Source organism: Zingiber officinale, chromosome 11B (genome assembly GCF_018446385.1).
Source record: "Zingiber officinale cultivar Zhangliang chromosome 11B, Zo_v1.1, whole genome shotgun sequence".
In the NCBI taxonomy this organism is placed as follows: domain Eukaryota; kingdom Viridiplantae; phylum Streptophyta; class Magnoliopsida; order Zingiberales; family Zingiberaceae; genus Zingiber; species Zingiber officinale.
The window spans coordinates 30,952,480-30,967,004 of NC_056007.1; positions in this window are offsets into that span (position 1 = coordinate 30,952,480).

The following is a 14,525-nucleotide window of genomic DNA, read 5'->3' on the forward strand; positions in this document are numbered from 1 at the left end:
TTTTCATGCCTTTAAAGAGTCCCTCCCCCTAAAGACATGGTGGTAACTTCTGTCATTGCACCAAAAATGACTTGGGATCCCTAAAACTTTAGGAAACCCTATTGTAGAAGTTTTGAGGTTCAAATATTAAAAATTTGAAACAAACCTCAACCTTAACTTCAACTTAGCCTTCCTTAACCAATCCATCCTTGTTTTCACATGAAAACACCCTTTGAATGTATACAAATGTATTTTTAGGGGTTTGGAAAGGTTACCAAGACTAAAATAGGTTTAACGATGCTGAAATCAGGCTTTCCCAGCCAAAATCAGCAACTTGGATCGATTGGAGTTGGGTTCCAATCGATTAAACCTTTCTGAATCGATCCACTGATCGATTCAGACTTCCTGGATCGATCGGCTGATCGATCCAGCGAGCTTCTGCTCGCGGGAGACTTGCCTTCTGAATCGATCCACAGAACGATTCAGGCACTCCAATCGATCCATGGATCGATCGGAGCTCTGATAGTTGCTGAAATTTCATTTCAGTCAATTTCAGAAACCCCTAGAAATTTCTACAAAAATCCAAAATTCATGAAATTTCGTGTAGACATTATTTAGGGCATTTACTATCAAGTAAAAATAGTTTTCTATGAAAATACTTCATATTTTCAAAGATTGACACAAACTTGAAAACTTGCAAAAACTTTAGTGTTTTCTTCAAGTTTGTGTTTAACTATTCAATGGTGATTACTATCAAAAGATAGCCTTCACCAAGGTTTTCCAAAATCAATTTGAAACCATTTTCAAACCAATATCCCACCATGTTCCTTGGGCTTAATGCACATGACTTGTACATTAGCATTCCCAATGATGGGAAAACACATAACTATGTGTTTTGATGAACCTAAAAACTCAAAAGAATGCACTAAATCAACATCTTGAGCTTTGTTCATCATCCTAACATCTCACTTGTATCTAATGTGCACTAAAACACATACAAGTCACCTTATAGTCTTTGTCAAATGTAGATTTTGGTTTTGCCCTAATCTAGGGATCATGCATATCTATCTAGGCATTTTAAAGATATTAGACATCCACCTAGAATGTCACTTGTTAATCAGTGTTGTTAAATGCCATTTGTCCTTAATTACTAGGAATTAAACTAATGCATGATAATGTTATGGAATACATCAAAATAAAATAACTTTCAAAAGAAAGATTCCTATAACTACATGATGTATAAATGTCATAACATGGTATTTTTGGATTTTTCATAATACAACATGAATTCAAAAATAGACATGATGTCATGGCATATGATGGGCAAACAATCATGGCAAGATTTAGCATAAATAAAATATACCTAGATCAACTATCTAAGTATCCTTAAAATCTTAGCTAAACTTACAACTTAAACCTAGATTGCCCTAACGTGCTTCAAGAAAATGCCAAAGCCAAAATTGGCATTTCTAATTCCCTTGATTAATGTATGCTAATTGAAAATAAGCATATCCTCAAATGTTGGCATATTTCATTTTTCCACAAGAGTAGCACCTTTAAATTACGGCCCGGATCGCCTTAAATTTCCTAAGAACATACCAAAATTCCAACTTGGTAGTTCTTATGATTTTCCCAATATGTGCCATTTAAGATTAAAATCAATTCTTCCACCATTTGGCACATTTTACTCTTTCAAGGAGTAAATAATAATTCCATTTCATTTTCAAAGGTTAACAAAACATTGAAAATGCTCCTTGAGTGTCAATTTCCTCAAAGTTAGGTTAACTACCCTTCTAATCGGAGTTGACACTCTCTAACCCATTTATGGGGTAGAGAAGATGCTCCTAGGAACCCAACGCCTATTGGTGCTCCTTGGATGCTCTAGGTATTTACTAGGGATAACTTCCCTAGATACTTTCCTAGTGACCTTGTTAGGCTTCTAAGAAGCCTTGGTCACATTTTCTAAGTCAACTCTAGGGATAGCCTCCCTTGTGACCTTGTTAGTGACTTTCTTAGACTTCTTAGAAGTCTTAGTCACATTTATCGCAAAAATACTCTTAGGGATGACTTCCCTAGTATTCTTGGCTTGACCACTGGACCTAGGGTTTGTTCCATAACTATATGGAACCCTATGGTAAGAGGGCACATCCTTCTTAGCCTTTGGTTTGTATCCCAACCCTCTATGGCCATTTGATGGCTTTGATTTTCCTAGCCCTAGGTATTTCTCATTTTGCCCTTGTAGGATATTTTCCATCCTTTTTAGGGTCTTTTCCATTTTATCAAGTCTTGACCTCAAGACTTGATTTTCTATCATTAAATCCTTAGGTTTTAGTCCATGAGCATTTTTGTTCTTGGGCATGTATCTATTATCCTTAGTGTTCCCGCCCAAGCGTCTATCTACCTTCCTAACCTTAGGTTGGGTAGTTTTGGCATGTAGGGCCACATGCTTTTCCTTAAAGCCCTCATGCTTTCTATTCTTATGGTAAATTGCATTAAAATGATAAAAATTTGAACTATCATGCTTTTTACCATAATGTAAAGGGGTAGGCTCAATAAAAGTTACCTTCCTTTTTACCTTAGAGGCTCCCCCTTGACTTAAGCTTCCTCCTTGAGCCTTGACCATCTTCTTCCCCTTAGGGCATTGACTCCGCTAATGCCCCTTTTGATTGCAAGAGAAACACACAATGTGCTCCTTGCTCTTCTTTGTTCTGGGGACGGTCTCCTTTGGCTTCTCCTTGCCCTTTGGTGCCACTTGACCCTTCTTCTTGGCCAATTTAGGACACTTGCTTTTGTAGTGCCCATGTTCCCTACATTCAAAGCATATAATATGATTTTTATTATTAATTGAAATATTTATACCTTTGCTTGTAGGGGTGACATCTTTTCCTTTGGATCCGGAGGTAGAAGCTTCCTCTTGATCCAAATTTGATACTCCTCCATTTGATTTTGCTTGACTTGTGGAGGTGGACGCTTCTTCATCCTCTTCTTCTCTTGACCCGGATGTGGAGAATTCTCCTTCTTCTTGATCCGGTGTCAATGAAGATTGCTCCCCCTCAATCCTAGAGGTCGAGGCTTCTCCTTCTTCTTCATCCTCTTATACATGAAACAAGGAATATACTACTTCCTTGCTCTTTTGATTGCACTCCTTTGAGGATGAAGCTTCCTCTTGGACTTCTTCTTCGGAAGTTGAACATCTCTCAACTTCGGAGTCCTCCTCTTGATCTTGATCCATTGAGTCGCCCTCTTTGTATTCCTCTTGATTCGGTACAGTGGAGGGGATCTCATGGATTAATGCCAACTTGCTCCAAAGCTCCTTGGCATCCTTGAATTCTCCAACTTGAGCCAAAATATTGCTTGGCAATAAGTTGACCAAAAGCTTGGTCACTTTATCGTTTGCCTTGCTCTTTTGAACTTGCTCTTGCTCCATTTGCTTTTCTTGAGAGGCTTGCCCTTGGAGTTTGTTGGAGCCTCAAAACCTTCCATGAGAGCAAACCATTGCTCTATCTCCATCATCAAAAAAATTTCGATTCTTGATCTCCAAGAATCGAAGCTTGTGGATGTGTATGGTGGAGCCACCCTTGTGTCAAATCCAAGTCCATCTTAGAATTGCATCTTGAAGTTGAGCCTTTTGAATTCTTTGACTTTGATGAATTTGCTCCAACTTCTTCGCCCTCTAACTTTTCTTGTTATGTTTGACCCTTCCGGCAATGATTCCGGTGAAAAGCGGTCTCGCTCTGATACCACTTGTTAGGACCAAAAGTAGCTAGAGGGGGGGGTGAATAGCTCGTCGCTTTCGCTCGGTGGTCGTCGTTGCTTGTTTCTTCGAAGATGTGCAGCGGAAAATACAGAAACACTCACACAACGCTAACACGGTTGGTTTACTTGGTATCCACCTCACAAGAGGTGACTAATCCAAGGATCTACACCAATGCACACACCCTCCACTATGAATAACACTCCTTTATGGTAACTACCAAGGGAGGAGAAGCCCTACAAGACTCAATACAAGAAGAAGAAAGGGTAGTAAAGAAATACAAGCTTACAAGCTTACAATGAGTGCACAAACCCTAACCCTAGTTTCTTCTTCTTGCTTTGATCCGCCTCTTGACTTGGAAGAGCCTCCAAGAACCTTCAAGAACTGGCGATCTCGAGCTTGAGAAGAGCTGTGGAGGAGCTGGTGAAGATCTGAAATGAATCGGTGAAGAAGTGCCGAAGACAACGCCCGCCTATGGCTCAAATATGACGCAACGGTCGGATCCCGATCGATTCGATTATTCCCAATCGATCGGGGAGGCTTTGGATTGATCCACGGATCGATCCAGAGCGCCTCTGTGCTCTAGAGAAACGCCTGGATCGATCCACGGATCGATCGAGCGCTTATCGCGCGAAACAGCAGCGTCCCAATGGATCCACTGATCGATTGGGACCTCTGGATCGATCTACTGATCGATCCAGAAGCTTTCTGTTCGCTGGGAAAGGTCTGGATCGATCCACTGATCGATCCAGATCCTGGATCAATCCACTGATCGATCCAGCATCTGGTTTTTGCCCAAAACCAAGTCCCAAACCTCCCAAACCAACATCCGGTCAACCCTAACCTGTTGGTACGTCATGCCTAGCATCTAGTCACTCCCTTGACCTGCTAGGACTCCCTCACCAAGTGTCTGGTCAATCCCTTTGACCCACTTGGACTTTTCTTTCATGCCAAGTATCCGGTCACTCTCTTGACCTACTTGGACTTTTACCTAGCTTCACTCACTAGGGTTTTCAATCTGCCTAGCTTCACTCACTAGGACTTTCACCTGGCTTCACTCACCAGGATTTCCATACTGCCTAGCTTCACTCACTAGGACTTTCACCTGGCTTCACTCACCAGGATTTCCATCTACCTAGCTTCACTCACTAGGACTTTCACCTGGCTTCACTCACCAGGGTTTCCATCTGCCTAGCTTCACTCACTAGGACTTTCACCTGGCTTTACTCACCAGGGTTTCCTTCTAGTCAAGTATACCTACTTGACTCTTCTTCATTCACACTGATCAGTTCCTGATCAGAATCTCCCCATATGAACAACTGCACCTGCATTGTCCATGTGTCTACATGTATTGTCAAACATCGAAACTATGACCAAGACTCAAGCTTGGTCAAACCAGTCAACCTTGACCTAAGGGATATTGCACCAACACTCTATCTATAATCTCTCGAATGAGATGGAAGCGCCGTAGTATGTGCTTGGTCCGCTGGTGTGAGCGAGGTTCCTTCGCCTGTGCTATAGCTCCATTGTTGTCACAATAGAGCTCAACTAGGTCAGCGATGCTAGGAACCACCCCAAGTTCAGTGATAAACTTGTGGATCCAAACTGCCTCCTTTGCTGCCTCTGATGCAGCAATATACTGGGCTTCTGTTGTAGAATCAGCTACTGTATCCTGCTTAGAACTCTTCCAGCTAACAGCACCACCATTAATGCAAAATACGAACCCCGACTGCGATCTATAGTCATCCTGGTCGGTCTGGAAGCTAGCATCACTGTAACCCTTTACAGCTAGCTCATCATTGCCTCCATATATTAAGAAATATTCTTTTGTCCTTCTTAAGTACTTAAGAATATTCTTGACCGCTATCCAGTGACTTTCACCTGGATCTGACTGGTATCTGCTCGTCATACTCAAAGCATACGAGACATCAGGTCGAGTACATAGCATGGCGTACATGATCGATCCTATGGCTGAGGCATAAGGGATCTGATCCATGCGGTCTCTCTCCTCTCTAGAAGAGGGACCTTGAGTCTTCGAAAGACTCACGCCATGTGACATCGGCAGAAATCCCTTCTTGGAGTTCTGCATGGCAAACCGTAGGAGTACCTTGTCAATATATGTACTCTAACTCAGGCCAAGCAATCTCTTAGATCTATCTCTATAGATCTGTATCCCTAGAATGCGGGATGTCTCACATAAGTCCTTCATTGAGAAGCAACTCCCTAGCCAGGTCTTGACAGACTGAAGCATAGGGATGTCCTTCCCAATGAGTAGTATGTCATCCACATACAATATGAGGAAGACAACTATATCCCCTACAACCTTCTTGTAGACACAAGGCTCATCTTCGTTCTTGATGAAACCAAACTGTTTGATTGCATCATCGAATCGAAGATTCCAGCTCCGAGAAGCTTGCTTTAGTCCATAAATAGACCTATGCAGCTTGCAAACTCTGCTAGTATGCTGTGGATCTACAAAACCCTCAGGCTGTGTTATGTACACATCCTCGAGCAGGTTTCCATTCAGAAACACGGTTTTGACATCCATCTGCCATATCTCATAGTCATGGTAGGCTGCAATAGCAAGCATGATCCGAATGGACTTAAACATCGCTACTGGAGAAAAGGTTTCATCATAGTCAATACCATGAACTGTTTGAAACCTTTAGCTACCAAGCGCCCCTTATAAATAAGTCCATCCATGTCAGTCTTTCTCTTAAAGACCCACTTACACCCAATGGATTTTACCCCTTCAGGTGGATCAACCAAAGTCCAAACTTGGTTGGTGTACATGGATTCCATTTCGGATCTCATGGCCTTTAGCCATTTCTCGGAATCTGGTCTCATCACAGCTTCCTGATAGGTGGTAGGCTCATCCTCTATGAGCATAATGTCATCATGGTCAGACAAGAGAAATGAGTATCTCTCAGGCTGACGACGTACCCTATCAGACCTGCGAAGAGGTATGTCTACTTGAACCGGTTGTTGTTCCTCAACTCCTTGTGGATCAGCATCATCCACAACACTTTGTGGTTCCTGTTCAATTTCCATCGAGGCATCAGTGCTATTGTTCGCATCTTGAACTTCTTCAAGATCGAACGCGCTCCCACTAGTCTTTCTAGAAACAAAGTCCCTTTCTAGAAAGACCCCAGTCTTTGCCACAACTACCTTGTGCTGACTGGGAATGTAGAAGTAATATCCCTTAGTTTCCTTGGGATATCTGATGAAATAGCACTTGTTGGATTTGGGTCATAATTTGTCTGAGACTTGACGTCGTACGTAAGCCTCACAGCCCCAAATCCTCATGAAAGACACCTGGGCATCTCTCCCAGTCCATATCCTATATGGTGTCTTTATCACGGCCTTGGATGGAACTCGGTTGAGAATGAAAGCTGCCGTGTCTAGAGCATATCCCCATAGATATGTCGGAAGATCTGTGTGACTCATCATAGATCGTACCATATCTAATAGGGTATGATTCCTCCTTTCGGATACACCATTCCACTGTGGTGTTCCAGGAGGAGTGAGTTGGGATAGAATCCCACACTCAGCTAAATAGTCACGAAACTCATGGCTTAAGTATTCACCACCTCGATCTGATCGAAGTATTTTAATACTCTTGCCAAGCTGGTTCTGTACTTCATTCTTGAATTCTTTGAACTTTTCAAAGGATTGACTTATGTCATCAAGTACACATAACCATATCTCCTGAAGTCAATAAATGTGATGAAGTATCTATAACCGCCTCTAGCAGCGACATTGAAAGAGCCACATACATCACTATGTATGAGTCCTAACAAATCATCGCTCTCTCATTGTGCCCACTAAAGGAGTCTTGGTCATCTTGCCTCGTAGGCATGACTCGCATATCTCATATGATTCAAAATCAAATGAATCCAACAAACCATCCTTATGGAGTTGGGATAGCGCTTGTCATTTATATGACCTAAGCAATAGATAGGTGTGGTTCATACCGTTCGATTTGAACCTCTTGGTACTAACGTTATAGATAGAGCTCTCAAGGTCTAGAATATAGAGTCCGTTCATCAGAGGTGCACTACAATAGAACATATCGTTTAAATAGACAGAACAACATTTGTTCTTTATTATAAACGAGAATCCTTTCTTGTCCAAACAAGAAACTGATATAATGTTCTTAGTTAATGCAGGCACATAACAACAATCGTCTAACTCTAGTATAAGCCCAGAGGGCAGAGATAGAAAATAAGTCCCTACAGCAACAGCAGCAACCCGTGCTCCATTGCCTACTCGTAGGTCTATCTCGCCCTTTGTCAATGCTCTGCTATTTCTCAGTGCTTGTACATTAGTATAAATGTGCGAAGCACATCCAGTATCTAATACCCACGACGAAGAAATAGAGAGGTTGACTTCTATAACATTTATACCTGAAGTAGAAATATTATTTCTCTTCTTGTTAAGATCTTCCAGGTATCCTGTGAAGTTCCTCTTCCAGTGCCCTGATTGTCCTTGATATAGTTGACGAAGATGTTCAACCATATCGTAAGCACACATCAACTCATGTTGCTTCTGAAGCTCAGAGTTCATGTTTGTGAGCATTAGACAGGACACATCTAATGCGTCATCTTGATGCTTCTTGTAAGCATCCCGGTCAGCTCGCGTGGCAGTGGTAGGAGGAGCCTCCGGAATGGGCTGCTCCAGAACGTACAGTTTACGTTCCTGAGTGAGAACTATTCTCAGGTTCCTGTACCAGTCCAGGAAATTTGCTCCGTTGAGCTTGTTCTTCCTAAGGACAGAACGCAGGGAGAAAGAGTTCATATTCGACGTCATGGTTATCTACAACAGAAAAATTTGTAGAAATAAATATCATATTCTTAAAATCATTTAATTAGGCCTTTAATTAAATGATGCTCCCACTGAATTCTATAATTCTTGTGGGACAAGATCCACATCATATTAATCCTTGAGTTAGCTTTGTCTAATACGCCCAAGGCTTAGCATGATCGGTAGGTAACGATTACCAATTACATCTCTATGCAACTCTTGTTTATAGAATCAATATCCGCATTTATATTAAAACTCGAGTTAGCTTTGGCTAATACGCCCGAGAGTTAATATAGATGTGATTTTGACCTATCTTTTCCAACCGTTGGAATAATGCCTATAGTTGACTCGATCCAATCGAGTAATTAGGAATACTCAATCTAATTGAGTTTGTATTCACCCATGCGTTGATAGGCGGGACCAAGATTGTCCCTCCGTACCCTACCAAGATAATATGTATTGCTCTGCTTTGGTAGATTCAACAATACATGTGATCGAGGTAGTGATAGGTATCACGGCACGATTAGGCATTTAGAGTTGGTTCGATCGAGATCTAATCTAATCGAAAAAGGATGCATCTTGTGCACGACTTAGATCTAATCTAATCGCAAGGGTGCATCATGTGCACGACTTAGATCTAATCTAATTGTAAGGCACTAATTAATTAACTACTTATTAAATATGCATCACATACACAAGCAATTAATTAATCTATTTGTGATTTAGTCATGGCCCTACTACGATCTTCTCAAGACAATGAGAAGATCAAATGGTCAACCTAGGGTCAACAGCTTCTCCAAGCTTTTCCATTTGACCACCTTGTGTTGCTCGTGCCCGCCTCGGAACTCCGTCTTGTGTGGACCCTCCACCGCTCCAATTTGTACATTACAATTTGAAACTCGAGTTACATTCGAGTCTAACTAATTTACAACAAGAATATAAGAGAAGGCATGACGCGCAGGTCGTGAATATAATACAACACTCGCAAACACATAACGGCACGCAGGCCGTATTATGAATTACAACACAATCCAATCACATTGGGTTTTTGGGCCATGACTATCACAAAATTTAATATATAATTCAAAATTATATATTTTTCATAATTTTCTGTAATTTTAAAAATAATTTTTACAATTTTACGAGTAAAATTTCCCGGCGGACCCGTTTAGCGGTTTCGGGCGCAATCGCGGAACGGATCCCCTTGCGGGGCCAGGGGCATCGCCCCTACCCGTGATCTAACCATCGCGAGGGTTCCTTTGCGATCCAACAGCGCCTAAACCCGCTGTCCCAAAACGATTTGGGCCGAGACATTGCCGTTTCGGAAAAATCTTCCCGGCGGATTCATTTTTAGCGATTTCGGGTGCAATCACGGAGCAAATCCCCTTGCGGGGTTAGGGGCAGTACCCCTACCCGCGATCTAACCATTGCGAGATGCTCCTAAGAGATCTAATGGCACCCAAGCCCGCTGTCCCAAACGATTTTGGGGTGAAACGAAGCCGTTTTGGAAAAATCTTTCCGGTAGCCGAAGCCTACAAGCGACTAAACACTTGTGCTTCGATTACTCGAGAAAAATACTCATAAAAACCCAAAAATCACAATTTTACAGAAAATTACAGAAACTTTAGTTTTCATAAAACCAAAAATTAAACTCGTACAAGCCTTGCACGTGGCTCTGATACCACTGTTGGGTTTTTCGGGCCGTGAAAACCGCTTTTCGTGTCGCGGAACCCCCGAATCACCCTAGGCCAACGGATCCGTGCAAGGAAAAACCGAACGAAAAATACGAGTACGAGTTTCAAAATCTTTAGATCTACTCCTAGATCTATGTGTTGAGAACTTTACCCTTGTTGCGTGCCCTTTCGCATTCCCGCTCTTCTAAGGAGTTGCCGGATCTCAAGACCGTCAAGCGTCGGTCCTCTAGAAGTATCCACACGGACACATAGGTGGAGAACCCTCACACAAAAAGGTGTTCTAGCACCTTGGTGAGATTCGGCCAAGAAAAGAGGAGAGGGAGAGAGAGAGCTTGAGGAAGAAGAAAGGAGTAAATGAGGAGTTGAATCAAAAATTCATTTCCTTCCCCTCACTAAAGTGGCCGGCCACATTTGGTTGTGTAACCCCCATTTCCACTTAATTACAATTAAGTGGAGGCCATTAAGAGGTGTCTTGTAACTCCCATGAGGTGGCACACCATGAAGATGTGGACCATTACCATTGGTCCACATCTTGCCACCTCACAATGATGTGGCAAATGAGTAACCTCCACTCATTTAATGTGGCCAACCCACATTAAATACAATGGAGGCTTGTAACCTCCATGAGTTGGCAAAACAAGATGATGTGGAACAACACTATTGGTCCACATCTTGCCACCTCACTCATGATGTGGCAAAGAGTCAAGTCAAACTTGACTCTTCCTCTTCCTCTCTAGTCAAGTCAAACTTGACTCAATCTCTCTCATGGTTGATCTAATCTAACCATTTGATTCAAGCCAACTTAATATAATGAATCTAATTCATTAAATTAAATTGATCTAATGAGTCATAATCTAAATTAGACTCATTAAATACATGAATCAACTTGAGTCTAACTCAATTAGCCCAATTTGGATTACTCTTAATCCAATTTGATTCATCAAATGAATCTAATCCTCTTGGTTCATCATATGAACCAATTCTCCATCTAAATTTCCTAAGTGTGTGACCCTATAGGTTCTTGTAACGTTAGCAATGCCCTAAACCCATTTAGGAGCATAAGTAATGAGTGGTATCTAGCAACACATCATTACTACCCAAGTTACAAGAAATGTCGAGGTCCAAAATCACCTTGTGACTACTAATTGTGACTCCTCACAATATGTGACAATGTCCTTCTATCCTAGACATCTAGATTGATCAATATGAGGCATAGACCGTGTCATCCTCTAATCAATCTAAATCTTGAACTCCAAGTAGACACACTAAATCAAATGAGCTCAATATCCCATATTGACTCATTTGGGCATGGCCATGCACTTCGTGGTCTCACTCTATCAAGAATACCGATGTCGCTCCCGTCATATGGGAGGGATAGATCCCATCTACATCACTCACATCCCTCTACATAATTCGTTATATACCCAGTAATCGCCTTTATAGTCCACCCGGTGACGTTCGACGAAACCAAAGTACATAACTCCTTATGTAGGGATCCATGGTGACTTCAGGTCTAAGGACTAGTAGTCATACTAATAGCCACATGAGAAAGTATATGACACTCATATAACAATCCATGATACTTTCTCATGGCGGGTCATTCAGTATACATTCTCTAATGTATACCCATGTGTCAACTTGATATCTCTATATCCATGACTTGTGAGATCATGTCATCGAGTTGACCTACATGCTAGTCTTATTGCATTAACATTGTCCCTGAATGTTAATACTTGACTAGGAATGATTAAGAGTAGTGTTCCCTATATCATCTCACTATCGGTTCAACTAACCAATTGATATAGGTGAGAACCATCTACTCAAGGACATTATTATACTTAGTTTATTTGGCACCAATACAAGTAGGTATAATAACCAAAATCCAAATGCCTTTATTAATATACAAGAATATGATACAATGAGTCCATACAATCATCAAATGATTGTCTCTAGGGTTCTAACTAACAAGTTGCTTTACATGTGTGATACATGCGCTTGGATTCATGATACTTACATCATTGTTATATGTGATGTCTTTGGATTTATGCTGTTTATATCATGGTTATATATATATGCGTTTACCTTTTGGGCACCCACATACATGGAGGAGGCTATGCTCAGGTATGACATATTGTAGCATCATGCACCATCTTGCATGATTGCATGCTGGGCGATTGACGACCCCATTATTGTTGAGCTCGTCGGCCGACTACATAGGCCTGCACACAATGTGTTTCACTGCATGGGTAGTGGCACAGCACAATAGGGTGTGTATGGCAGTAACTCTGTAGTGCTCCACTGGTCCGCTCATGGGTAGTGTGACTGCAGCGTGGTAGCAGACAGGGATCCCTCCCCGTCATTGCGTACTGGGAGTTGAGAGCGTTACGCTCCCTCACTATGTTTGAGGTAGGAGGATAGGTGTACTCCGACAGCATCCCGTCCATTCGGTCACTCATCAGGGGTAGTGACGACAGAGTGCACGGTGTCACAGCCCTACCTACTCGGTCTCGCCATCGCGTGTGAGACGGCTGACTAGCGTCAGGGGTGACCATGTCATATTGCATCATATGCACATATTGCATTTATTGTGATTGTTGCATATTGGATGATGCACTTGGGTGATTGCATATGATTGACATGCATACAGGATACATGCTTATTTGCTCTGACTATCTTTGTCTGTGTATGTCCACAGTCATTTGCCCAAGCCTCGCAGGTGAGTACAGTTTATTACAGTTATGCATTTTCTTATTATTCTTGCTATAGATTGTGCTTTATGTCTATTGTTGGTTATTACAGTTTATTTCAGCTCTGCATATCTGTTGAACTGTTAGGAGACTATACCGTAGGTTGTATGGTTAGAGAACTGTATTATTGATCCAATGGTTTAGGAGACTGTACCTTAGGTTATTACTGGTGGATATATATGTTGGAACCCCAAGGTTGTTTTGGTGTGATCAACAAGTTAAGTTAGGTCCTGTGTATTTAACCTTGTGTCTAAGTGTGCAGGAGCTTAGGAACACAGGTACTTGAGTGGAAGACGCAGCTAGAGAGAAGGACGGCACGCTGTGCGTCCGAGGGACGAGGCGCTGCGGAAGAGTACACCGGCGGACGAGAAGGAAGTGCGCGGTGGTTCCGAGGGACGAAAGCCGGAGCAGAAGATTGCTCGGGGAGCAAGAGACGCAGCTAGCGAGAAGGTCGACGACCGAGGGATGAAGACTGCGGATGAGTACGCTGGCGGACGAGAAGGAAACACGCGGCAATTCCGAGGGACGAGAAGCCGGAGGGAAGCACGCTCGAGAAGACCGGAAGTTGGGTTCGGGTGAGCCCTTTTCCGAAGGCCGAGATCACCCAAACGAGCGGATCCGGAGCGGAAGAACCGGACGGCGGGACTGAACCGAGAAGCGGTCCGGATGAAAAGTCAATGTGTTGACTTTGAGTCCGGCGCCGGATCGAGGCGCCGGACCCATCCGGCGCCGAACCCTTCCGGCGCCGCAAGATTTTGACCAGATCGAGAATTATCTCGATCTGAGCGTTGGGGATAAATTTTATCCCCCAGGGCGTCCAGTTGCCCCGACCAAGGCTATAAATACAGCCTTGGTCCAGAAGCTTTTCATCAGTTCAGAAATTGTAACAACACTTGTGTGCTTCCATTGCTTTGATTAGCTTCTTTCTTTTTGTGCCTACACTGCTGTAAACGAGGCTTCTCCGCCTGAAGGAGTTTTTAGTGCAACAATCTTCCTTGGATTAACAACCTCCCCGGTTGTAACCAAGTCAAATCCGGTGCCTCGTTTTTATGCTTTATTTTCTGCTTAATCTATTTTTTCAAGTGTTAGCTTAATTGTCCGAGAAAGGGTTGTGTTTTACTCAGGGCTATTCAACCCCCCCTTCTAGCCGGCCGCATCGGTCCTACAAGTGGTATCAGAGCCGAGGCGCTTCAGGAGGACTAACCGCCGAACGAAGCAACAAGATGGCCGGATCCAACATCCACGCACCAAAATTCGAAGGGGACTTCGCTAGCTGGAAAAAGCGAATGGAGGTATTTCTTGAAACAGATTATGATTTATTACTAACAATGGAATTTGGCTATGAAGCACCAGAGGGCAAAGCAAGAAATCAATGGTCAAAGAAGGAGCAAGCTGACCACGTGGCAAACAAGAAAGCAGAATTTCATCTGCTAAGTGTACTTCCAACACAAGAAGTCAATCGAGTCGGTACCTACAACTCGGCAAAGGAGCTTTGGGAGAAATTCCTTGAGTTACACGAAGGAACATCCGAAGCCAAACTTGCAAGAC